Genomic DNA, 26412 nt, shown 5'->3' with positions numbered 1-26412 from the left:
GAATATTCATCATGATCTATAGAAAATGTAATCAAGGTCAGGGCAGAAAAGATATTTTTGCATTTAATAATTAAAATGATACAACTTTAAGTACAGTAAATGTAGAGATGCAGTCTTTATATTCCTCAACATTGCCTTCTCATATGCAGTCCTCTTTCGACTTTTCAAGAAAATATATATTGACTTTTGCATGTACAACCTTGCCACATAATGGCATCAGCAGCAAAAATATTTGTATTCCATGTAAACAGAAAAAATGTTCTTCTGTTTAAGAAATAATTCCATGTTGAAAAGATGAGGAACATTTTTTGGTTTATGCTTATCAGAGCTTTGTTGAAAAGCTAATAAAATTGTATAAATTATTGTAGTCTTTTTCACAATAATTTAAGCAATTAAATATCCCTTGTGCTCTTAAACTCTTTTCCCTTTACCCTCTGGTTTTCATGCTTTACTCTTTTTTTTTTTTTATTAAGAAAAATCCAGTAGATATTTCATAGTAAAAGTATAGTCTTTTTTCCTCTTTGGCTTGGATAATGGACTTCGTGTGGGATAAAGGGAAAAATTTGCATGATATGTGTGAACATATAATTGAAGAAACAGGTCTTTTGTTCAAAAGAGCCAATATTGTAGCATGAACTTCATACTTACAAATAGTTTCAGCTGTTCCAGGTTTGATATGAAGACGGATGCACAGTGCTTTAATTATTACACATACTTTTAACATATGTTTTCATTATATCACAGAGAGACCTGTTCTTTAATGATGCTTCTTCTTGTGTTACTCTTCCTGTGATACCAATTATTTTAAGCATGTATGACAGGTAGCTGGCATCTTCATAGCATCTCAGCAGGTTTTACCAGTAGCACTGTGAACATGAAAATAATATGTTAAGAATCTGTTCTGTGGAAAAGGGTATTGCAGGCATAGAAAAAGCACTAAACAACCTTTATGGAAAACTCCCAGCAGTCATTCATGAGTGAAGTACATAGTTTATAAGTAATTACATGTTAAGGTTAAAATGTTGCATATTCCAAGGCTGTCTTTCAAAACTGTTCAAATTTAGTGTCATGAGCTCTAGTGAATGCACATCACTGTTAATAACCAAATTAATTAACAGCATGTTGAAGTTCCATAGAGACCATACAGATATACTTCTGTTGCAATTAAATAAAAAATGTGGTTTTGTGTAGAAGGTGGTAAATCATAATTACTAATATACTGTTCTGTTATAGGGTTTTACTGTGACAAGGTTATACAAAAATATGTGGATACAGAGTGTTTGCTTTTTTTCACACAAGCAGTATAAGAATTTTGTACAGAACAATCCTACATGTTGTTATATATCATTGAAGATGTATAAAACTATATTTATACAAATAGAAAGACATAAATAGTTATATATAACTATAGATTTCTATGCATATTTTCCATTTATTTGTTTGTTCTATAAACTAAATTTATTATTATAGTCAGTCTTATACATGGATGGATGGATGGATAGATAGATAGATAGATAGATAGATAGATAGATAGATAGATAGATATCACAGAGTCACAGAATGGGTGAGGTTGGAAGAGGCTGCAGTGAGCCATCTGGTCCCTGTTTAAGCAGGGTCATCCTAGAGCACCTTGCACAGAATATCTATCTATAACCATATTTTTAATTGTGGGTTTTTGGGTTTTTTAATATTAAATATGTAATTATTTATTTATTAGAATGTATTATTTTAAAAATTGAATATTTAAATTTTTTTGAATTTTTATTGTAATTTTTACATTCATTTTATCTGAATACATTTTCCTAGACCTCAGGTTGCCATTCTGCCTTTCAGTTTTAGATAGTCCTTTACATCAGAGCTTCTATTACCACTGTGGTCCCTGGCTCCTGGCACCTCTGGGACTATGGCAACAGATTATTTTTTACCATGACAGGCTGTAAAGGCCATCCACTTATACTGAACGAGGCTGGTTCTGAGAACTTGGTGTTATTTATTCTCCACAGAACTGCAATTTTTGGCTGTTTATAATTAGTTTATTACTATGGACTTTGGATCAATTTGCCAATAATTCAACTCAATAAACTAGTAAATAAAAATGCTCTACATTATCTGTGGCTCAGGAGTTTTCCCAGATGCATCTAGGAACGTGGCTTAAATATAACTCAGAAAAGTGGGCTATTCACAGAAGTTGTCAGGATGCTTCTTTGGTTTGGTGATTGGTGTCTAGCCCTATCTATTCTGTTCCTCATAACTTGTTCTATGAGGGCCCCATTTGTGAGAAGGTAATTACCTGCTTAGTTTCTGTGACATGGTAGTTGGAGAACAACATCAGCTCTACCTTAGGCTGACTCCCCAATTTACAAACACTTGAGTCATTGTTACTTTGGCTTTTTAAGAGTCCTTATCAACAAAGGCAGAGAAAGAACATTTATATGGGGAAACTCACTACCTGTTTTTACCATCTCAACATATAACTGAGCAAAACTGAATGAAGTTGCAGTTCAGTGTCTGAAACTAAAAACTATTTTTCTATATTTCTTCCCAAGGAAGATGGCATTCTTCTTCAGTTCAAAACAATATATACTTTCTCTTATATGTTAACACAGCAATATAATCACTCAAGTTCCAAGCTGGTAGATCTTTAAAGTTGATAGTCAAACAGATAGGATGTACTGGGTCATTTCAGTGTTTTATCTGACAGGCCACAGTAAAGTTTTATAAGCTTTTTTGAGTCTTTTTTTTTTTACATTAAATAGAATTGATGTTTTCCATCTCTCCTATTTTCCATTTTCTCCCTGGGATGAAAGGTTCCATCTGAGAATGTGTAATAAATATTCCACTGATGAGTGGTAAGGTGGTAAGCAAGAATCACTGTCTAGTTATCTGCTAGACACTAACATCACTGCCTAACTCCATGTGTTCTAGATGTATTGAGACCTGTTGCATTCTGCAAAGGCAGCAGCGGGGAGACCGCCATGTTGCTGCCCTGTTGCCTGAACCAGAGTCATCATATATTAATTTCTGTTGTCTTCCTCCAGAACCTAGTTGGGAAAAATTGGATGCAATTTTAATTTTCTTGTTGAAGATTGTCCATTTACAGATTTTGATAAAAAACACTTCTTTTTCTTACACACCAGTGCCCTCCACAATGCTGGGAGATTTTTCCAAGGTCTGTTGTGAGTGCTTGTGCATGAGCTGAGCTACTGTAGATAAACTGCAAGAGTACATATCCTTTTAAAACCAGCCCACTGTTTAGTTGGACTCAATCAGGTGAAACTGATGAATTCCACATCTGAGCACCTTAGAAAGAGCTGATCAGCGATGAGCCTGTGTTGCTATTTGTTGCCTTTTGGCTGCTATTTTCAGTTTTCCTTCCCATGTTTCTGAGGGCAGCACTCTTTGATCATGCTCCAGTAAATGAAGATCAGAGCATCAAAGGGAGTTAAATGTGTTGGCAGTGAGTGTCACCAAGCTTGACTTTCAAGTATGCAAAGCTAAGAATATAATCAGAAATGCTCATCAAATGAATCAGGACACTTAAGCACCTGAGAAATTGAATCATGAAGAGAAGAATTTTGAGCACAAAATCATCTCAATCTAGAAAAAGGAAAAATTCAAGAGAGCAGAGATTGAAAGTTTTCTGCATTTTCTTAAATTAAAATACTTTTATTAACAGTTGTAAATCTATAGCTTAGAACTTACTCCTGCAAGTGATAACATAAATAGAAAACACAAGGATGAATATTTCAGGTTTGCCTTCAAGCTCTTTTCTGTCTGGGGTTCAAGGGCAGGCTTTGTTAAGATTTATGATGCAGATACTCTGATGATACAGATAAGAATGCTTAGGCACTCAGTTGGGAAGTTAGGTACAAGTCTGTTTGTTTTGTGGTTGTGTTTATGCCAAACACAAGGTTTCTCACATGGTGTGACTTGAAGTGGTAACTCTTCACCATGCGTTAGAACATTTTCAGTACCTTGCCCTTACATTGCTACAATTATATTTTTTGTATTTATCTTCTTTCACATTTATATTGTCTGTACAGTCAAGCTGTGTATTTATTTGTATGTATGTCTGCACAGATATTTGAAAAAATATATTTATAATCCAGGATTTAAACTTAGAGAGACATGTGTTGTGCCTCAGTAATGAGTGGGAGAGTTTTCACTGAGTTTTATTATCCAGTTTTGTATTTACAGATACAGTAGGAAATGCTTTTCATGGTTCAGATAGAACTTGGATGCACACATCCAATATCCACCCACTTTTCAGGCTGTAGAGAAAATCAGTCTTATGATCTGATGTAATATTTACCCTGTTTTCTAGAAGTTAAAAACAAGATGCTTATCTTCTTAATCTCTGCCTGTCAGAAATTTGGAGACAATATTTAGAATTGCTTTCCTGCTTGTTCTGGGTTTACCCAGGTTGGCAGCCAAGTTCCATGCAGCCAACCACTGTCCAATGACAAGTGACCTATTTTTCTTGAGATAAAAAAATTATAGGTATGAAATGCAACTTTATACGACATTTTAAAAATGCTGACAGCACAATGAAATGAAAATATTTTGTCCTGGGGAAAAAGCATTTACACAAATATAGGAAGTGTGCCTCTTTTTTTTCACACATTCCAAACATCATCATAAGTAGTTATTCTTATCACTTGCAAAATCACAGCTTCATTAAAGGCTAAGAGAAAAATTGTGTAGTCTCTTTGGATTCTTGTTTGGAGAGGAGTTCTAGAAACAAAAATTTGTGGCTGTTCATTTCAAGATATACTGTACCTTTTTCTCCTTCCCTTTTTGGCAGATATTACAATGTGAACTTTAGTGGAATGTGAGAAAGATAAGAATAAACAAGATTTTCAGATACTTTTCTTAGTGGAAAGAGCTTTATTCCATGTATCCATTTCATTTACTAAAGCTCCCTCCCTATATGTGAAATACTCCCAACTTCCTGATTATTAAAATTGAAAATAATTTTACAGTTTACTCCAGAACACTGTAAGCTTGCAGTGGTTATGGAAAATACAGTCTGAAAATATCTCTTTGTATATATTCTAAGAGCCATTATATTTGTTTTTCTTTAAAAAATAATCATTAACTTTTCCATATGTTTTATGTTTATTACTGTTAAATACGTTGGCTTACGAAAGCTATAGCGGTGGGATTTATAATACATTTGTTGTTTCATACATCAACAAAATTGCAATTGAAAATTCATGTCAGCTGTGCTGGAGTTGGGTAGGCCTTTCTCTTAAATTCTCAGAATACATGATCTGTTTTCCACAGCAGCGGAAAGAACATTTTCACGTATGTGTGACCTGAAGGAATCATATGTGAAAGGAAATTATGCACAATGAACATAGATCTCCAAAATGTCATTTTTACATTTAGTGTTCAACATGCAATCAACACTTCCATATTGTTCAGAGAAATAAAATTGCATTTTACAAGTGTAGTAACATGTCAGTCCAGCAGTAGCTATAATAAATATTTTATTACAAATAAACTGCATCTCATTTAGACCCTAGGAAAGATACACAGTGTATGACCACTCTGTCACAATGCAGAGAGGAAAATAATAATGAAGAAAATAATTATCATCTATCATAAACTGTCTTGATTTTTTTATCTGCTGAGGTACTCTGTAATGTTCATTAAACAATTACAAAATAAAAACGTTTGACCAAAACTTTCATAATCTGTTCTCATTGCAGATTCCTGGCTCTTTAGAGATCCACTCACATGGAAAGGTGAAGGTAAGATGAAACAACCTACAGCCTCAAGCTGTGGTGGGACCAATGATTTGCATTGGTGTTTTTAAAATGGCACCCCATTGTCTAACTGAAAGAGTACAACAAGCTGCAAAATTACAATAGGCCAGTTTTTGCTCGGTATATACAGTTTCCTACTGACTTGGCCATTATCAGTAGTTTATGCCGCTGTATCTAACTCATTGTTGCTGCAATAACAGCAAAAACTGTAAGTAGCGAGAAATTCACCAAGCACAAACATTAACAAATATAAATGGCTTGTTCAATAAGGGATATCCAGGATGATAAATCCTCTGCCCTGTTATCAGACTTATCAAGGATAAAACATAATTGAATAAATCATAAAATTCTCAAAATTACTTATTGAATCTCTTGTGAACATTCTCAAGTTTCCACAAGAAACTCCTCTTGCCTATGTGTGCTATATTGTGATGCTTTTCATGATGCCTCTCTTTAGATTAATAATTTTAAGATGTAATTTGTAGCCATGATCTCAACTCAGCTGAAAGTACATAAGGTCCCAGAACTCTGAAATGATGTCCACTCAAAAAAGTTTGAATTTTGCAGCAATCTGGCTGCAAGCAAACCTTAATCTGTCTGATCAGTACGTACCTAGAAACTGCATTGTATTGAGCAAGCACATGGAGTTTGGGTTTTCTTCCTTTGGTTTTTAGCTCAGTGATTTTTCTCAATGGTAACCAAAGTCAAGTAATTTATAGCTTGTGAACCTCACAAAAAGAGTTCATTTACAACCATATTCTGCATCTTGTGACACCAAATGGAGTGTGTGTTCTTCTATATGACTACAAAAGATTTTAGAACAGCGATCAGAAACGTGTTCTGCTCATTAATGTTTTTACAGTAGCTGCCTTAAAAGAGCTACAGTTTCCTAGAGCAAGTCATTCAGAATTCAACTAGGCTCTTCAAGTTTAATAGGTTGAGCTCTTTGAGTTCCCCTACCTCCTCCTGATTGATGGTTTGTTTCTTCTTTTAATACAAAATTCAGTAAAATTTCCCACAGTGAAAAGGGTCTTTTTAATTATAAAACATCAGCGTGAGGGAATGATTCAATTTACACATCAGAAAAGTTCAGTTACTTGACTATAATTTATTTTTTGTGCTGATCATTTACAGACCACAGATTCTTCTTCCTGTGGCCCCCTCCCCTTCTCACTTTCTCTAGTTCTATGTAAAAGAATAAAAATCTCAATACTCTGTAAAAGGCTTTAGATATTGTATCACTTAGTCATCAGAACTAGAGGCTTCATTATCAGACTTTTTTCTACCAGCTTTTATCCCTTTCTCATTTCCTAGTTACATTGTCATATTTAATTTGTGTTCTGTAATTGCTGAGTAATACAGTTTTTCCTTGTATCTGACAAAAGGAAGGCATAAGTAAGGGGGGGGTGGGGGGGTATGGTATCTCATTCATGAAACTATAATAGATATTACCAAGAAAAGATGTTTGCAGTTCTAATATTGCATATTATACAACTGACTAGCTCTTTCTTTTATTTTATTTTCTTTTTTTTTATTTTTAGTATTAACTAATTAATATTAAAATAAAGGTCTGGAAGGGATGGAAAATTTTCATGTTTCAATGTACTTCCTCAATGCAGTATTAGTCTTCCTTACTGTTTCATTGTGAAAATATAGCTTAGGACTTGTATTTGTAGGTAAAACAGCTTTTACTGACAAAGCTTTGTAGGTTCTAAATGTGATTTTCCTAGCAAAATCAGAAAAGTTAATCTTACTGTGATCTTATTATGGCCATAAGAGAAATAAGCAGAAAAATTTCCAGAGCGCCGTTTATTCAAATAGTTTTAAATATATTTACAGATATGTTCCTAAATTTGTTTTTGTTTTAATCAAATGTGGTTTGTGACTAAGTAATATTAGATTAGATTATGCTCATTTCAGAATGTAAAATTGCATGTAGAGAATGCAGGTGTGCATCATTTGTTCTAGGTTGTATCTATAATTCTGGTTCAGCTGAATACTTAAGAATATTTATTGGTTGGCTATTTGTTGCCACAGACATATGATCACAATATCTACACTACTGAAATACATTGCTTTAATCATTTGCTTTTTTAGCATTTAATTTTGTCTGTTTTCCACTTTGGAAGGGATGTATGAATGGTACTCTAGTAAAATATGTGAAACTTGGGAGCAGTGGTCATATCTTCTAATTCTTTTCAGATACTGTAAAGTGCTTCTCCTTTATCCTGGAATAAGTATTTAAACAAAAATAGCCAACATGAATTTGTGTGTTCTAATGTTCCTATGAGAGAGAAACTAAAAGATTATTTTCATAATATCTGTACCTGCTACTGTTTGGAATTGCTTTAATGTAGAAACACAAATGTATCCCTGGATAAGACCTGAAAGCCAAAACTAGTTTTGTAAAATGGACTAATGTTCTCTTACATTGTCAATTTGGCCATTACAGGTTAAAGGAATCCAGTTTGATTTTATAAATCTAAATTTCCCCTACTGCAGCTTTCTCAAATTTACCTGTAACTTACTGTGTCCTGCTCAGTAAAGGGAATGATCTCGACTACATGAGGACAGCAACACAGGCATGATCTTAACACTAAGTGAACTCAGTTTTTATTTCCAAAAGATAATTTTTAAAAATTCTTATGATCTCCAAGTAAGTACCAGGCCATTGTATCTTCCATCTGACTGGCATACCCAGCCGAGTGAATGCTCACATACAAGATCTCATAAATACTTACACAAAAGATGGATTGTACTTCTCTTACACAAAGCTAGCATCAGATATATTCAGTTATGCTGTGAATTAGTTCATTATTTTTTAAAAAATTTGAATGCAATTTAACTCCTTTCTTCTTCTACATCAGTACACCTGAAGCCATGAACAGGTAATGGCTTCAAATGATTTCCAAGGCTGGTACACTATTGAGACATCATGTATCCTGAAAGATGTGATCAACCCTTCAGTACTCCTGCTGCTGGTGCAGCAGCTGTCCTGTGATGATGCACCTGGTTCTTCTTGGGGTTGTTTTGGTACTCCCCATAATGACTTCCAGGTCTGTTTCATTGGCCAAGTAAGCCCTGTAGTATTATTCCCAGTAAGTCTGTGTTTCTGCAATTGTCAGCAGTTCCCAATACTGTAAGTCCTCAGTAGAAACCTCAACTATGTCCTGCAATTTTTTAATATTTTTAAATCCCTGTTCTTCCAGACCATTACCTTATGAGCATTTATTATGGTAAATAATAATGCTTTGTACAGATTTATTGATTTTGGCTTAATTTCAATGAAAGTCTTTGCTCACAGTTTTTATCATTACTTTTTTTGTGACCATTTATTTTCATCTTCTCTTTGGCTTAAATACTAGCATTTTGTATTAATTGTATTCAGGACAGTCAAATGGTGTTGTGTGCTATATTAAAGGCTGTGTTTTTAGTAGAGATTTCTATACTTAATAGATGCTCTGATGATAAAGTTTTATGGTAGAAGTTATTATTGGCACAATCTTTCTTTATTTTCCCTTCATGACAAAATACATGAGTGCTGAGTGTCTGTTAAGACTGCATGTTCTCACCCTAGTACAAAGAACTCATAGTTTCTGCTGTGTTGCATAAATTTTTTGGACATCTGTGGAATTTTTCCTTTAGTAGGTATGGATTACAGTGACTTACTCTCTCCTGTTGTAACTTAACTCTGTCTGTGCACTAAATATTGCAGCATGCCAGATCCTTGCATTGTTGATAAGAGAATCAGAGGTGAATTCCCAGCTGATAGTAGATGATTCCCATCTCACTGGTGGTACTACACGTACTTTAGTCTTTTGTTTTGAGGTTTTGCTTTTTTCTACATTTAACTATCTCTGTGATTACTGTTTAAATGTAGTATGATTCCTGAAAATTGCTATAAAGTTTTTATCAGACTATTTATATTTATGAGCTGTAGAGAGGCATGCCAGGGGAAATAATGTTTTTCAAGTTGTCCTCAAAAAAATAAACAGGTATCATACTCAGTTTTTTTGAACTGTCATCTTCTCCCAGCAATCAGTCAGTCACCATGTCACTGGATGGATGTTTTTATATTTTTACATATTTCTATCAAAACTGAACCGTTCGGCATATTCATAGCAAATGTGAGAAATTATTGGTCAGGCAGGAAGAAATCTTAGCCATGCTAAGTAATTGGTTGAAGGAGAGTTTGAAATCTTCTCTGCCTTCAAAGCTGAGGTCCCCCTCTGGAGGCCTGAGATGCAAATCAAGTTGAGCCTGGGAGTTTCACAGGCCTGAATTCCTGGACATAGTTGCCTTTCTGAACAGACTACTTCTCATTCTTCCCATTCAAAGTCCAAGATGGGATTAGTGATGGTGCTAGTTTGTATCTTTATAAAATATTTCCTTGAAAGTGGAAAAATTTCTATATGCTCCAATTCTGAGCAGTAGGAGGAAGGATCATGATTTAGTCCAGGGTTTTGTGTAAATACTTCTGGAAATGTGGATTTGAGCTAGGATTCTCCTCTCCTGGTCAGATTTCCACCATGTGTAGGAAAACTTTTCTAACATTCTTAGTCATGGGGAATTTGGTATACCTCCAGTGCACAGCCCCTGTTGAAAACCTCCCCTTGAGATGTATTCATTTATTAATTCAATCTCTCAAGCCAAATAAAATATTAAAGCTATTAAATTTTAGTCTGTTATCATCACAATCAACATATTTTTAATCAGAAGTGGCCAGAGATGTTTGATCAGTAATTAGCTTAATTTTGTCAGGTTATTAAGAAGTTCCTGAGCATGTCTAAATTAACCTGTTTAATAGCAGAATAAAGTAAAGAGATGACTCCTTGGTAAAGTTCAGGTGGAAACCAGCTGCTAAAACACATTCTTGTTTTGCCATAAAATCAAGATCCTGAACCTCTTGGGACTGGAGCAGAAAGTGGATATTAGCCCTGTGCTGGTTTTGGGCAAATTTGGGAGAAAACCTCTGAATGGGGTCCCTCCAGAAAGCAAATTTAAGTGGCCCCTTCCCCAACTGGTTCAGGAAAAAAAATTTCCTTGGAGAAAAGTGTAAAAAACCCTATTTATTTAACAGAAATGGAATAATATTAAACAATAAAACTTCTCTATTCAATAAGATGGCAAATCTAGAAAAGTCCTTTTCATGTGGTGTAGCTTGGCTCGCTCAGGTTCTTATCAGTCCTTCTGGCACTGGAAAGTGGACCCACAGGAATGAGCTCCTGGGTTTTTTCTGGGTTTTCAGTCCAGAGCAGGTTTGAACAGATCAAAGGAAAAAAGGAAAAAAAGCTCCTACTTGATCTGGGCAAAGGCTTGTTGCTGTTCAGGGCCCCACTGGGAAGTGTTCTTCTTGCAGGTGATCAGGTAGAGAGGGCTCACAATTGGGCTTTACTCAGGAATGTGCATTCTCCAAAAACCTGTGGCACCTAAGAAAGCTTGCATTTCCTTCTTGCTCCTTGGTGGAGACATTGCAGTGATCTTGTTGATGACACCAGTGAGAATCTGACACTGTCCATCTTGCCACTTTACTCCCAGGAACTGGATCTCTCGAGCTGGTCCCTTAACTTTGCTCTTCTTGATGGCAAAACAAGCTTCCGGGAGGATCTGGATGATTTTCTCTCCTTTCTCAAATACTTCTGCTGCTGTGTTCCCCCACACAATGATGTCATCGATGTACTGTAGATGTTTCAGAGCCTCACCCTTTTCCAGGGCAGCCTGGATCAGTCCATGGCAGATGGTGGGGCTGTGCTTCCACTCCTGGGGCAGTCGGTTCCAGGTGTACTGCACTCCCCTCCAGGTGAAGGCAAACTGAGGCCTGCATTCTGCTGCCAGGGGAATGGAGAAAAATGCATTAGCAATGTCAATAGTGGCGTACCACTTCGCTGCCTTGGACTCCAGCTCGTACTGGAGCTCCAGCATATCTGGCACGGCAGAGCTCAGAGGTGGAGTCACTTCATTCAATGCACGATAGTCCATCTCCATTCTCCTTCAGATTTGCACACAGGCCAGATGGGGCTGTTGAAGGGTGAGTGGGTTCTGTTGACCACCCCTTGGCTCTCCAGCTCACGGATCATCTTGTGGAGGGGGATCACAGCATCTCAATTCACCCATTACTGCTGGCCGTGCACCATCAAGGTGGCAATTGGTACTCGCTGCTCTTCCCCCTTCAGGAGTCCTACCGCAGACTCTCTGAACAAGGTGTTCAGTTGCTTGATGCCCTCTGCGTCTACAGCCGCTATCCCAAACACCCACCCTGACCTCTTGAGCCTCAGCACAACTTGCTAGCCCAGCCACAAGCAAGAGGCAGTAGCTGCAGAGATAGCGCTGTTTCACCAAGGCAGGGATACCATGAAGTGTTCTGGGAACTATAATCACTGCAGATGTGGTGCTTAAGAACATGGTTTAGTGGTGGGCTTGGCAGTGCTGGGTTAACAGCTGGATTTGATGATCTTAAAGGTCTTTTGCAGCCTAAATGATATTGTGAGTCCTTTTTTTCTCTCCTTTTTTTTTCCCTATAAAAACTTAAAAACTTGCCTTTGTCCTGAGGAACCATTTCTGTCTTGATTGGGCAGGATTCTCCCTCGGTTCATTAGCAGAGATAACAGGTTCCCTTTCAGAGTCCAGAGCAGTGCAGGAAAGCACTGTGCCTAGGGAAGTGCTACATCAACACAATCCAGGATCTTCAGTACTGTCTTATAGGACCATCTGTAAAAAAATTATACTAACTGGATAGTAGAATAGAAATGTTTTACTATGCAGAAAATTACACATTTTTTCAGGAAAGATGTTTATAATTGAATAGAACTTGGGGTTTGTCACATATTATGAATGCAGTTGAACTAATTAGGGCGTGGGTGTTTTGAGTAGTGTACTAGATAAAAAAGAACAACTCTTTTCAAGCCAATGAACTATTGTTTCAAAAAGCATTTTGTTATTTTCCTTCAAGAGACTAAAATATTTTCCTTGTGGTTTGTTATGACTCTTTGAACAACTTTTTAAGACTAATTTGTGATAGATTTTGTACTGTGATTTTTGTATTTAGTCTGTTGGAACCATCTAACTTCAATAGCCCAAGGGAGCTAAGTCAGTAAGCATAGAAATCAAGAAAACCTGAAGCTGGTACTTCAAGCTGAACCAGAAGCTAGTAGAGTTCAATTTTTATTGAAAGAACAAAGTGAGTATTTTTCTTGAAAGAACAAAGGACTTTGTTTTTCCCCCAGAATTCTGTTTCTGTCTTAATAAGTTGTGATTTCTGTATGTTTTGTGTAAAACAAGAAAAAACATGTGAATTTTTGATCTTCCAATGTAGTTTAACAATCTCTCTAGGAAGGGCTGGGTTTTCTGAAAGGGAAATCTGACCTCCAGATTAATTCTAAAGAGGTTTGAGCCATATTCTTCATTAGGAAAGAACATTTTCATGCATGCTACACTTCTGAGTTGATGGCAAACTGGTCTCAGTTTCAGATATCAGTTCAGATATCAAGAGGCTTTGCACTAGTTCAGTATGCTTGAGCCTACTGTACAAATTATGATGTTGTTCACAACATACATTTTAACATTATAGTGAGACAAGCAGAAGGTGAACAGAATCTTTATGGATGTCGGTAAGGTGGTGACTGATCTGATTTTCCTCTTAACAGAGAAAAAAAAAATAAGGAGGGCTCATTTGAATGATACAAGTCAATGAACCTAGGTGAAACTAGGGAATTGGTTTGCTAAATTGAGACTCCCCAAGAATTTTTCAGTAGTATATAAATTATGTATCAAAATCCAGATATACAAAACTCCATGTTAAATTTGTACTATACTTGATAATAGCTGTGTCAGACACTACAAAACACCATACAATATATGCTAATTTTTTAATTTGTTATTCGCTAGTCTCATAAGTAATGTTTTTTTGTATAAATGTAGGGATCTTCAACAGGGTACTACTGAGTTTTGGGAAAGTCCCAAATAATTGCAACTGCAGCACATGTGAAGCTCAATGTGACTGCACAGTTTGACTACAATTTAGATTTTTAGGTGGAACTGTGATACATAGTGTTTCACACCCTAATTGTCAGCAACGATGTTACCTATGTTGTTTTTAAAAGGAAAATAAAATAAAGTGGAGGACTGTATTCCTGCTCACTATGCAGTTGATGAAAGCAGTTATGACTTTAATGACTCAGACTGAACCTGCTTTAAGAGGCAATACAAGCTCCCTTCCACAAATATCTGAAAACAGTGTAACCATGCCTAAGTACGGAAGCTCCAGGTGTGATTTTGGAGACTCCACAGGTATTTCTGTTACTGAATACATATCTGTCATGTGGAAAAAATTATTTAATCTCAGCTGTAAATGCTGAGAATTACATGTTGCTTCCCTTCAAGCAATAAATTCTCTTTTGTCTATCTAGGTTTTGTTATATGTTTTTCACAATAATTCCTAACAGTGTGCTATGTCATTAAAATATCAAAATCCAGTAAGTCAGCTGGCAATAAATGGAAAAATAGAAATCCATAGCAACGATTAGTGATATCTAAAAGTGGTTTATGGGTCCTAGTGGGATTCCTCCTTTTTTAACAACAAAGTGCAGAGTGAAAGAATATGCACAGCTTACTTTGTCTTCCTATTTCTTTTGATCTGAAAGAACAATCAGATAAGGCTGATTTCTGAAGACAGTTCAGAATGAACAGATCTCAGTTGCCCCCAGTGATAACCATCATTGTCAACAGGAGGCATTCCAGGTACTGACACTAGAGCCTTAAATGTTCAGATACTGAACATTTTATCTTTTATTTTAAAAACTACTGCTGGGAACTCTCTTTATAGAATGCAATGGATGATGAGTATTTAGAAGAAGAAGGAACCCTGAAGGAGAATAAAGCTCAAGCCTCAGAGACTGTCACTGAACACCAGAAGGACAGAATAATTTAAGGTTATAGTGGGGAATTTCATGCACACAGAAGACCTGAAGCTGTGAAAAATAGAACGATAGAACTCAGGAGTTACATTCTACAAAATGAAAATTAAAATTATTTAAAGGCCCTGGCCCTAATGGGGTTTTGTCCAGATAAGCGAACATTCTGTCTGAGTTCAGCAACACTAAGTGCTCAGGGAAGGCTCAGAACTGCAATATGTTGCAATGATGATGATAATCATAGTTGAGGTGTCTGGATTACACCAGTATGCAGAAATGCTAATAGATGTCTTCTGTAAGCTATGTCATTTACAAGTGCTATCAGTCCCTCTACACGCAATCTTCAGTTCTCAGTCTTTGAAGAAAATACTGATTTTTGACACAGTGTGACAACTTGGTTTTACATGATTCAGGTATGTTGTACAAAGCTCTCTGAGCAAGGCACAATGCCAGGCAGTTGCTATGAAAACTGATTGTTTACAAATGTAAAAATTATAACATTTTACTAGTTTAAGGGTAATACCTCACCTGCTGCACAATGCTGCTGATATTTTTAAATTAGTAGTTAACTTTGTGATTATCTAAGTTAGTACTGATAGCTTTAAAACCCTCAAAAATATTTTAAAAATATATACTATTATCATTAATCAAGGATAACTAACTTTGAATGAGCAGTTGCTAATGAATTAATGGTCAGAGGTTTTTTTATGTGCTTATCACTGCTACTGAAAAACCCTTGTTATTCCTCATCTATTCTTCTTTTAAATAATTTGCTCTGCCTACTAAATCTGAATATTGAATCTAAACACGTTGGCTCCTGTCCTCCCATTTGTGCCATTGTTGCTTTCATGGGTTTTGGATGAAGGCCTTTGTCTTTTTTTTCTCTCATAACAGGAGCAGAGTTTAGTTTTGCAGAGTTTCCAAATAGGAGCTCCATTAACATATGTTTCCCCCTGGCAGAGAAGAGAAATATGGAGCTGTTATAGATTGAGTCCAACCATACTGTTATTTGTGAGCATGTGGGCAACATTTCTTTTTTTTTACATCTAAAAAAGTCTTAAAATTATATAATTTTTACTAGTATCTGGCCAGACTTGAGTAGAATGTAGTGAATCTTGTAGTCCAGTAGAATTTTTCAGTGTTGATGGACCAAATTCAGGTGCTGATGCGTTAACGACCAGGTTTGTGATTATGAATGTCTGTGAGTAATAAAGAAGATAAAACATATATTTGAAAGTCACAGACACTGACCAGTAGAACTAGAAGTCTCTTCTCTTCTTCCTCCCTCCAATACCTGGATTTGTTCCTTGATCCTTACACTGGTTTCTACTTGCATGAGAAGTGCATGGCTTTCAGGACACATTCAGTGTGTCTCCTTGGGCTGGCTCTACCTATAGCCACTCTTGAGGCCACACTGCCCAGTTTCCTAAGCACACAGTTTTCCCCCAGGTCTTCTTTGTTGGTAAGTTTCTGCTAGTTCTGACCTGCAGGAAAAATGCAATTCCATAACTTTTATATATATATCCCTCAAAGTTGATGGAAGTCTTTCTGCAGGCAGAGCAGAGCAAGTTAGGAAGCACCAGGTTACTTTTGGGAATTCCATGTGTGTCTCTCTGGCATTCATTTTATCTATCACCCAGCAGTGATAGCTGTTAGGTAATTTTCCAGGAACACAGTTGTAAACAAGGAGTTGTACACAATGGGAACATAATTACTTGGCACACCACAAAAAAAAAAGGTTGCAATGATGGCAGGTGTGCAGTATGATTTCTCACCTTGAAACAATTTTTTCAAATGCAAATGTAGTGTACCAGGTGCAAAACTAAAACGAGTAATCGCTTTGGCTCATTGTGTTTTACAAACCATTTTCTAAATAGATGTGCATGAAGGCAGTGTTATACATTTAACTCTGTATAGAAAACATATTGGGAATACCTGTAAACTTTAAGATGGGTTCTAGGTTACATAGAATTCAATTTGTGATGGTAAAACACATTATAAAGAGAAGCACCTAAACTATAAATCCAAAGAGACTGTTCTCTTTAAATAAGCATAATCCAAATTTAAGACAGCTGGGATTTTTAGAATTTTGACAAGATTTGTGTTTATTGATCATCTAAGGTTGACCATTATGCTGAATGGTGCTAGAAAACGTGCACCATTAGGTAACTGGAGATTGAAACTGCTCTGTGGTCTATACAAAACTAGAGAGCATCTTGCACTTCAAAAACATAGAGCAAAAACCTGCTGCAAAAACACCTCCATATTCCTCTCCCCTCCCCAATGCCAAAGTTCTCTTCATGTAGTGAGTTTTTATCAATTACACTGATCTGAAAGTCCACCTTGCTAATCTTTTTTTTCATAACTACAGTACCTGTATATTGCTTTAATTTTTATGTAAAGTTATACAGTGTTGACATATTCTTTAGCCCTTCTGTGACAGGGCAATATGAAAGCCTTTTTTTCCATGCCTACCAAAAAATCATTGGGGTTAAATGACAGGGCTCTACCAGTGATTTGCCTGTCACGGAGAACTGTAAATTGTAGCCTGTCTCCAGGATAGTGTTTAGACACATTCTGAGATTAATGGTTTTGCATAGACACTTTGGACTTCAAATGATTTTGAGATCAGCTCCATCAAGAAGATTCTTCCAGTTTGAAGGCAACTAAAAATGCTTTTCATTTCAGCTATGTTTATATGTAACTTTGTTGGTACAGGACAGAATCTGATGTAAAAATGAAATGGTCTCTCACATGTTACAGACTACATAAAATTTTTCACCTCCAGTTTAACTCTTTGTGACAGATTTCTTTTTTTTTTATGGTAGTTCTTAACACTTTCAGATAACAGACAGCCCTGGGACATCTTATTTACTTGACTGCACAAATCATATCTTTTCTCTTAAAGGAACACAGCTAGGAAGGAAGGTCTGTATCCTAAATTTAGGGAAGAGGAAACTAAGGTGTATTAATCTCCCGAAAATCCATTTAAGAATGTGATAATTCATTCACTTTCAGAATCTGAATTAGTAATTGATATGTGTTCTGCAGCAAATGAGATATTATAATTCAGGAACTCTAACTTTAGACAAAGGTAATAATAAGGTTTCTTTTTTGTTTAATGGGGAAATGAGAAAATGTTTGTCAGAAAAAGGTAATGAAACCAGACAGTCCTTTTTCATGTATTCTATAGTTTCCTGATTAAAAAAAAAGAAAGAAAAAAAACCCCCACCTTTTATTATTTTTAATTTGTTTTCAGCTCTTCTAATAGGTACTGAAAGTTGTATGGTTTCACTAGAATAGTATAGAGTGAGATGCAACAGCAGTGGTGGAGCCATGGCAGAATGAGTGTTATGGGTTAAATATTTCTATTTTAAGTGACCTGAACTTCCTCTATGCTGCCTCTCCCTCTGGGCTAAGAAAGACAATCCCTTATTACTTAAGCAGGCTTTTTAAAAATATATATGGTATTATTGACCAGATATGCACCACCAAACTCTGACAGCATGTGGACCCCTTCTGTTACCTGGAGTAGGAATTTTCCTGTTGGATGGCACCCTGTGGCTACCCCGTTCACCTTAGGATCAGTGCAGTTACATAACATGAGGTTTCTGAGTCATATTATGTGATTAGAGGAGAATTAGGAAGGTCTTTCAGGAAAAAATTAAAAATCTCATATTTGAAAAATGGCATTCAGATTTGTTCAAACATTTATAGGAAGAGCATTCTTTTTTTCATTTCAGTGTTTAAGTTTCTATGTATAATATCTGTGATTCTTGTTTATAATATTTGTGACTGAAACATTGACTAAGATATACAGAAGACTGAGATGAAAACAGATGGATTTGAATAGCAGGTTGGAAGTTTATTTACTTCATTTACCAAATATTAGAGGGGGTCTATACAGGAAGTTACAGGAGTCCTTCCATAATATCTCACAGCAGATGAATAGTGTCTTCAGCCAGCCTGCCAGTAATTTGGATGCTCCTTCTCCCCTGTATCAGGTAAATAACGTAGAAGCTCATCACTACAAGTAACAAAGATCTCACATTGGTGAAGGACCAGGATCCACTAGAAGAGTGCATGAAAACTCCAACATATGGTGCAAACCAACTGAATTTTTTTCTTAGTGGACACAGGCCCCAGCCTCCTAGTGACTGATTAGCAGCCATACTCTTTTAAAGCCATTAAAAAAATAAAAAAAAATTCTTCCATCACTGTGTAATACAACTAGATCCAAACCATGCCAAACTGAAGCCAATCTGAGTGTGACAACTGGACAGAGCCACAAGGCTCAGGAGCAGAGCTCGTGTAACAGCTAGAACTGAGGGGCTCCTGAAACCCTAGGGTGAAGTTTAAATGATGAATGTAGGAAATTAATGTATAAGCCTTTATTTCCCTTTGTCAGAGAGAAGCCATCTTTCAGGAGAAGCCAGTTTTGTGTTATTCAGTAACCTGCATGATTTTCTTCTTTAGAGACTGAGTTGTTCACATAATGAGGCAGTCTGCGATTATCTTCACTTGCTGAAAATCAGATAGGCAAGCGATTATTTCAGGTAAAAAACAAAACAACCCAAAACTCCAACATAATATATTAGTGTCAAAATAATTCAACAGTAATAGCTGAACTGTTTGTTTAAATGCAGCTATGGAATGTATTTACTTTTAACAACCAGAGCTGATGTTTACAAAAATTATAAAGTACTAATAAGTGTATGTAAAAAATCCTATTCTGAATGTGATTAGTGCATGCCCCTTGCTAATGTCAGCAGTTATTTTTAGTGGAGAGCATTTGTAAGATCTGGCAGAGAACTCTTGAAATGTCAGGAGTGTAAGAGAAGCATAGCAGAAGGCAAATACGTATATAAATATGTTAGAGGATTTTAATATTAAGTCCATCGTTTTTTATAAGACAAGATGCAGCTGTCATGAAACTGACATGGTAGATTCCCTCTCATGTCACAAGTATTGTGCAGACAAGACATAATTACTTGAATTTTAGAAAGAAGTTTGGTTTCCTTGTAACCTGAAGAAAGAGCTTGTTCTCCCTTTCCCATCTTGTTTTTACAGAGAAGTGATTGTTAAAGAGATATTGTTAAACAGTGTATTTCATTCTACCTCTAAGAGGTGTGTTACACTTACGTAATTTCTTTCTGACAGAAAGATCATCATGATTTGTCTCAAAATACTTTAGGTTTGTATTCTGTCTTACAAAAAATGTACCTTTTCAAACACTCCTGGAAGATGTAAAGGGAAGGGCAGTTCTTTTACAGCATTGTTCCCAAGCTCAGGTATGGTGCTGTTCATACCATTTTATTTGATACAGTAATACCTGCACACTTGCCAGGTATACTTTATTAACAATATTTTCACAGTGAAATATGGGTCAGATTTGTATGCAGCAGTATTTCAAGCGTATCTTTCATCTCATGAGGATTCACATTTTCTGTGCTGTTTCTAATAACTGATTATATATTCCTATTTGCATAAATCCAGAAAAACTGCTGAGTCATTATTGGCGCAAAACTTGGTACCTCTTAAGATTAAATAATTCAGCTTTTCAGTAGTGGAGGAATAGCACTTTCCCCTTTGATAAACATTATGCTCACAGATTTTATGTTATCCAAGCTCATTTTCACTTACACAGTATGCAGAGTTTTTTGTTTGCTGGATGGATGGTTTCTGAAAGTCTCTGACCTAGTTGCCATTATAAAGTGAGTCCTATGTCCTCTACACTTAATCAGATCTGGAATCTTTGCATCAGAACTGTGTCCTCAGAAGTTACTCTGAATCCCTACAATTATTAAGGTCTCCTTAGACAGACTCCAGCCATCAGAGTCACCAGGAACAGAAAGCTTCCAAATACCTTCCTAGTATCCTTTTCTCTCTGGCTATTGGAAAATTGCAGGAGCTATACCCATTTTACAGATGTTGCATACTTCATTGTTTTCATGGTATACAGGAGAGGTTATTTTCATTCTTTAAAAGTAGATCTGGTTATGGAAAATTACAATCAGATTTGAAGATAAAATGGACCATCCAGGTAAACGGATGACATACTAGTGGCCAAAAAACCAACTCTAAGTCCTCTTCAACTGAAATGCATGTTTTGAGAATTAAAATATAGGATTTATTGATAGTCCAATTTTTTTCTGCTTAAAGCAGAAAAAAGGACAGAAAAGCGGAAAGAAAGGACCATGGTGTAAAATGGAAAATAATAGCTTAAGTTTATGAATGCAATCAACAATTTTAAATGTGATACTTTTTTATTGTTTTAAAGCAATTTTTAGAGTGATTTTTCTGAGTTTTCTTGAAAATATAAAGCAATTGAAAATTCTGCTTGCTGTCAAAATATAGAAGATTTGAATATAGAAGATTTGAATAAAAATAATTAGATAAGTAAGGTCAGTAAAAAAGCTTAAAGGACACTATCGAATTTTGGCACATCCAGATTTTACCTAATATATTTTAAAATATCTATTCTTGTATATGTTCTGAGCCTTATAATCCTGCCCAAATTAAAACTTCAATGCAAAATAAAAAAATATCTGCTATGCGGCCAAATCACATTAATTCAATTTCTTTTTTGTGTTTGCAGGTAAATCTCCTTTCTCTGTTACATCCTTCTTGTGCTAAATACTTCAATACATAAATACAACATCTTGCAGCCTTTTTAAAGTTTGACTCTTTATTACTACAGTAATATAGCAGGCAGACAGTTAGAAGTCTTGTATGTTCCCAAAGTCTACAATTACGAAAATATATGTGCATATTCCATTCCACATTGTGAATTTATTTTATAGATTTATTTCAAAATAGTGTTTCTTTTATTTATATAATTACTCTGTGAAATTTCAGCTCCTTGATATCAAAATATTTGGATAAATACTGGTTCGGGTCTAAAGCTGTATGAGCTAAAAAGAAGGGGAGGAAGACAAAACACAAGACCATTTCTTTTTGTTGCATTTTATTCATACAGAATATTACGAATTTTATTGTTGATGAAACTAAGAATGAGAGAAGATAGATGTCAGAAGGCAGATCCTTTTGTATTGGTGTGAAAGAAAAATGGCTCACATAAAAATAAATAAGCTTGGAACTATAAAAATATTGAATATAAAAACATTTTTTTGTGAGAGAATAGGAATTTATATTTTTTAATGGGGAATGGATAATGGTATAAGAGTGATTGAGAAATTTCTGGTGTCAAAGTACTTTTTCAGGAGAAATTACCATGAGGAAAAACTAGAGCAGGGTTCTGAAAAATTAAAAAAAAAAAAGACAAGCTGAGTTTAGGCTCTAAATCTGGATTGAAACCCCTTATAGTAGTGCTGATATTTGAAAAGTGCTTAACACTCAAGTTTTCCCATTGAGGTCAGTGTTTTAGAACAGTAGGATCCTAGAAACCAAGTATGAATATAGGCAGTTAACTGGAGGCTCCTATTTTTTTTATGCTTGATTAATATATTGAAAAATAGCACAGTACAAAAGAAACTAAGACAATCCATAGAGGAAAGATTTGTTGCAGGGGACAGCTGTTTGTCATCTGAATCCTTGGAGAACCCAGAACAAGAGGCTTAAGAAGGTTTCTGCTTGGTGTTAGCAAGATCTAGTAACCAGGAAAGAAAGACAAAAGACTGTCACTTTTCAAAATTAGTTGTCTTGGAGAAAATAAATCAGAAATTAATGAAGAGGACCACAAGCGTTGCAATGAGGCAGAAAACCAGATCAAGATGTGCTGGGGTCTGGAGAAAGAAGACTAGAGACAGGGAGGAAAAGAAAGAAAGAAAGAGAGAGAGAAAGAGAGAGGGAAAGAAAGAGAGAAAAAGAAAGAGAGAGAGAGAGAGAAAAAGAGTCATAGTGGAAAAAGCCCCACCAGTATGCAGAGTTCAGATGAAGACAGAATCCATTCTCCAAAAAATGCTGGTCTAGCACACTATTATTTCTGTAAACATTTTGAGTGGTCTGTGGGCCATGATTACAAAATATAGATATTTTTGAGATACATATCTGTGATATGAATACATAATATTATAAGGAAGTGAAAGAATTAGAGCTATGAATCTCCTCTTTTTCTGTTCTATATGTCATTCCTGATCTTTACTTGACCAAGTAATGAATATATCTTACAATAATTTGAATAAATTAAAAATAAATAAATAAACAAAGGTTTTTCTACATAAATTTGTGGAATTTTTGGTGTGCCATTATGCTGTTTAGCAGATTGACTTTCGAGGCACTTGGCCCACTCTGATCTTTGAACCCAACAGAGAAAGAGCATTGCTATTGCAGTTGTATTGCAGCACAGTGAATATATATTTCTAATAAGCTGGATATTTTGGTTTTTTCTGAGGGAGTTCAGAAACTGCTAATAACTTGGTAACAAAACAATTAAATATGATTATAGTGTTTTATAGCTTGTCAAACAAAAAGCATGCTGTATCATTTTAACTTCCCAAAAGAATCAAAATTATGTGACTCTGAGAATTTACTTGTCCAACTCATCTACCTACTCTGCTCCTCATTACAATCTTTAGTATATTTCTGTTGATTTTGTGGAACTAGAAAAAATTTCTTCAAGAAAATGTAATAGGCAGTAGTCAGGTTCCTTGTGAGATGTCAAATACCTACTTTATTATAGCGAGAAAGTGACAGTCAATTTAAACCAGAATTTATTGAGAACATTAAGAGCTGGAAGGACTTTGGCTAATCACTTTAATGTCCTCAACAAATGGTAAATGAAAGCATGAGGAAATTGAGTTAACACAAGTTAAAAGTTCACATACTTACTGAATTATATTAAAAACCCTATAACCTAATTAAATTATCTAAAACTACTCATTTCAGTCTGTCCTGTTATTCTAGTGAATGCATATGATGATATTTTCTTAGATGTGTAACAGTTGACAGCTTTAGCATGAGTCAGATAAAACCCAATGAACAAGATCAAAGGACTAATTATTTACTAATCTGCAGTATTCTGAATAGTTACACTTAATGATGAAAAGAATTTTGCATTGATGCTTCTTTGTATACTTCATATTTTTAACTTAAAAAATCTATATTGTCCAAACTTGAATACATGGATAACATTTCTCCTCCTTTATGGAATTTTGTGGGGAAATATGAGCGAGGGTAAAAGTAGTATGCCGCATTTATTTGTCTATAGGTGTGTATTTCAGGTATGCTGAATGCAAAAGCTATATTTTATCTGCTTTATCTGTACCATCGCAATGCTTAACTAAGATCCTCTAAATGCCCAGATTTTCAGTAAGATACAACATTAAAGATCATGTTTTCTGAGTTTTTATATTAACTTACTGGAGGAAACCTTTCAATTATTTTGCTTTGGTTTTAAAATAAAGAAAGAAAATTACCTCACTAGTATAGTTGGCAAATTTTCTGCAATTCCTCTCACAGATTCAAGGCTTATTGAAAATAATGGGCAAAGAAACATTTTTTTTGTGTGTGCTTTCAGCTTACGGCTTAGGAATTTGTACTTGAAACCGAGAGGCAGGTCTTTGAGCATCTATGAGAAATTTGACTCAGTAGTCAGATAACAGCATGTACATGAAGTATCATTCTCAATTCTAGCAGCACAGAGGACTATTTCAAGATAAAAAAATTTGGATAGTGAACAGCAGAACTTTTTTTTCAATTTGTAGAGTTTTTGGCTTTATATATTTGCTGGCTCTGCTTCCCTGAAATGAAGAAAATCATGCAGGATACAGCTCATCCTTTGGCTAACCACAGAGAACAGAACCACCATCTGAATAACTTTTCCTTGTAAAACTCAGGCACTACAGAGGAGCCATCTCTGCCACCTAACACACAAGTGCGTAAGGACAGTTACCGAGGATAGCAAAAGAAAGAGACAGTTTTCATCTCTAGGGGAAAAAAATAAGAGAAAATGTGACTGTAATAAAGTATCAAGGTGGCATTCCAACAACATTCAAAGTGGATGTATCCCATAGGAAGTTCCACATTTTATTTCACCTTGAGATACATTCTTGTCGGCGAGAAATAGGCTATTACGCGTTTATTTCTAAGTGCTTGCTAAAAGAGAAGAGCAAATATACAAACCAGATTTTTCTCCCACCCTTAGAAAAATAATTATTTTATTAAGTGAGAGGAGCTTTCCATTCCTATTCTAAGTGCTTGTCTACCAGAAAGAAAGGCTATCATTGATTGTTTATTGCTGACACCAAGATGAAAGAAACTTTGTCTGTTTGGCTCCCTGATGATTAGTTTAACATTAAGGCTTACTGACAAAGAAACAAAAAGCATTATCTTTTTTTTTTTTTTCTAAAATATTTAATACTTTTTCTTCATCTAAAAAAAAGAAAGTAACTTAATCTGTATAAAATATAATACATAATATGTATTTGGAATAAATAATATTTTTTTCTGCATGGCAGAGAATTTCTACTTTAAAACTGTTTTTCACACACATGCCATCACCACCAAATGTACAAATACATGAAAAGTAAGTGACCTACACTTTAAATAGGATACTTCAGCATTTCTGGGTAACTTGAAAGCAGCTTTAGGGAAACCTATGGAAATAAGGATTAGTTTGCTTCTAGTAAATGCAGAAAGAACTTGGTTTAAAATTGAGACATTAATCTATATTTTTCCCCATTAAACAGATAAAATCTCATCAATTTTTTCAGTCAGAAGTGAATGAAAAGGAGAAGTCTATTGGAGACCAGCTCAGAAAGCCTGTTACAGTCTGAGACCCACAGCAACTTCCAAATCTGTAGTGTAATGTTAAAAGCGTGAAGAATTATTCCAGGGAATGATCAGTTTGGAGTGCTTTTTTTTATTTTCTTTCAATATGAATGCAAAGAGTTGTTTTTAACAAATAATATGAAGGAAAGAGATATGTTATATCTCTGAAGTGCTTTCTGAAATTCCAGCATTTGTAATAGGTAATCAAATTGCCTTCACTTTTGTGGTGAGCTGCCTGCCCTCGGTGATGAATGCCGTTATCTTTCAGTCCTGAGCCATCTCTGCACCAAGTTCAGCACTGGTGAAAATCCCAGCAAAATCAATGTGCTTATTCTGATGTAAAGCTGGGCTAATGGCTAATGCAACAGGAAGGAACAGCCTGTAAAACTCAGAATTCCTTATGTGGCTCTCAAGTAAAAATAGGAACTGCTTTTAAAACCATTTCACAAAAGACATTTGTTGATATTTTTTAGTGGGATTTCCCAAGGTCTCTTAACTTAGCCTTTTTTCTTTAGATTGTCCGAGTGTAGGTCAAAAATTCTTTCTCTTCACTCACAGTGGCATGTGTGCTGTACCTCTGTGCTTTTGCAATGTTATGCAATTGCTTTTGCTGCTGTGAACACCATGTAACACAGAGAAAAACATATTTTTCTAATAAATAGCTTATATTAAAGCAATAGGACATAGTATGTCAGATTTCCTAGAAGTAAATTCTAATAATGGCTCACATAAAAATTAGAGTATTTGTTTCTCTTAGCTCTGAATTTAAGTGTTGCAGGATCTATAAGTATCTCTGATTGCTGCACAGGCATTCATCATGCTGAAATGATTTGCCATGCCCAAACAAGCTTAAACAATATGAAATTTTAAAGATACTTTTGCAAGCTCATTCTTTAATTTTAGTAAAATAATGAAAAGCATATATTACTTTAGTTTGCAAAGCACTGAAATGCAATTCATATGAAGTGTTTATTCTGTACACATGTGTGGTAATGTTGTAC

At 35.3% G+C, this 26412-nt stretch overlaps 1 protein-coding gene across 15 annotated transcripts in view; it reads left to right on the top strand.

Annotated features, from left to right (window-relative positions):
• TENM3 (teneurin transmembrane protein 3) overlaps positions 1-26412 on the top strand; it is an 843796-nt gene that overhangs the window by 381174 nt on the left and 436210 nt on the right. For all 15 annotated transcript variants that reach the window (XM_086889918.1, XM_086889906.1, XM_086889899.1 and 12 more), the window contains one exon: positions 5715-5756. The gene's annotated coding sequence lies outside the window, so the exon portion shown is untranslated. The remainder of the gene's footprint in view (positions 1-5714; positions 5757-26412) is intronic.

This window comes from Cyanistes caeruleus, chromosome 5 (genome assembly GCF_971803275.1).
Source record: "Cyanistes caeruleus chromosome 5, bCyaCae1.hap1.1, whole genome shotgun sequence".
Lineage (NCBI taxonomy): Eukaryota > Metazoa > Chordata > Aves > Passeriformes > Paridae > Cyanistes > Cyanistes caeruleus.
Note: the sequence above shows the minus strand (reverse complement) of the source record. Positions and strands in the feature narration are given on the sequence as shown.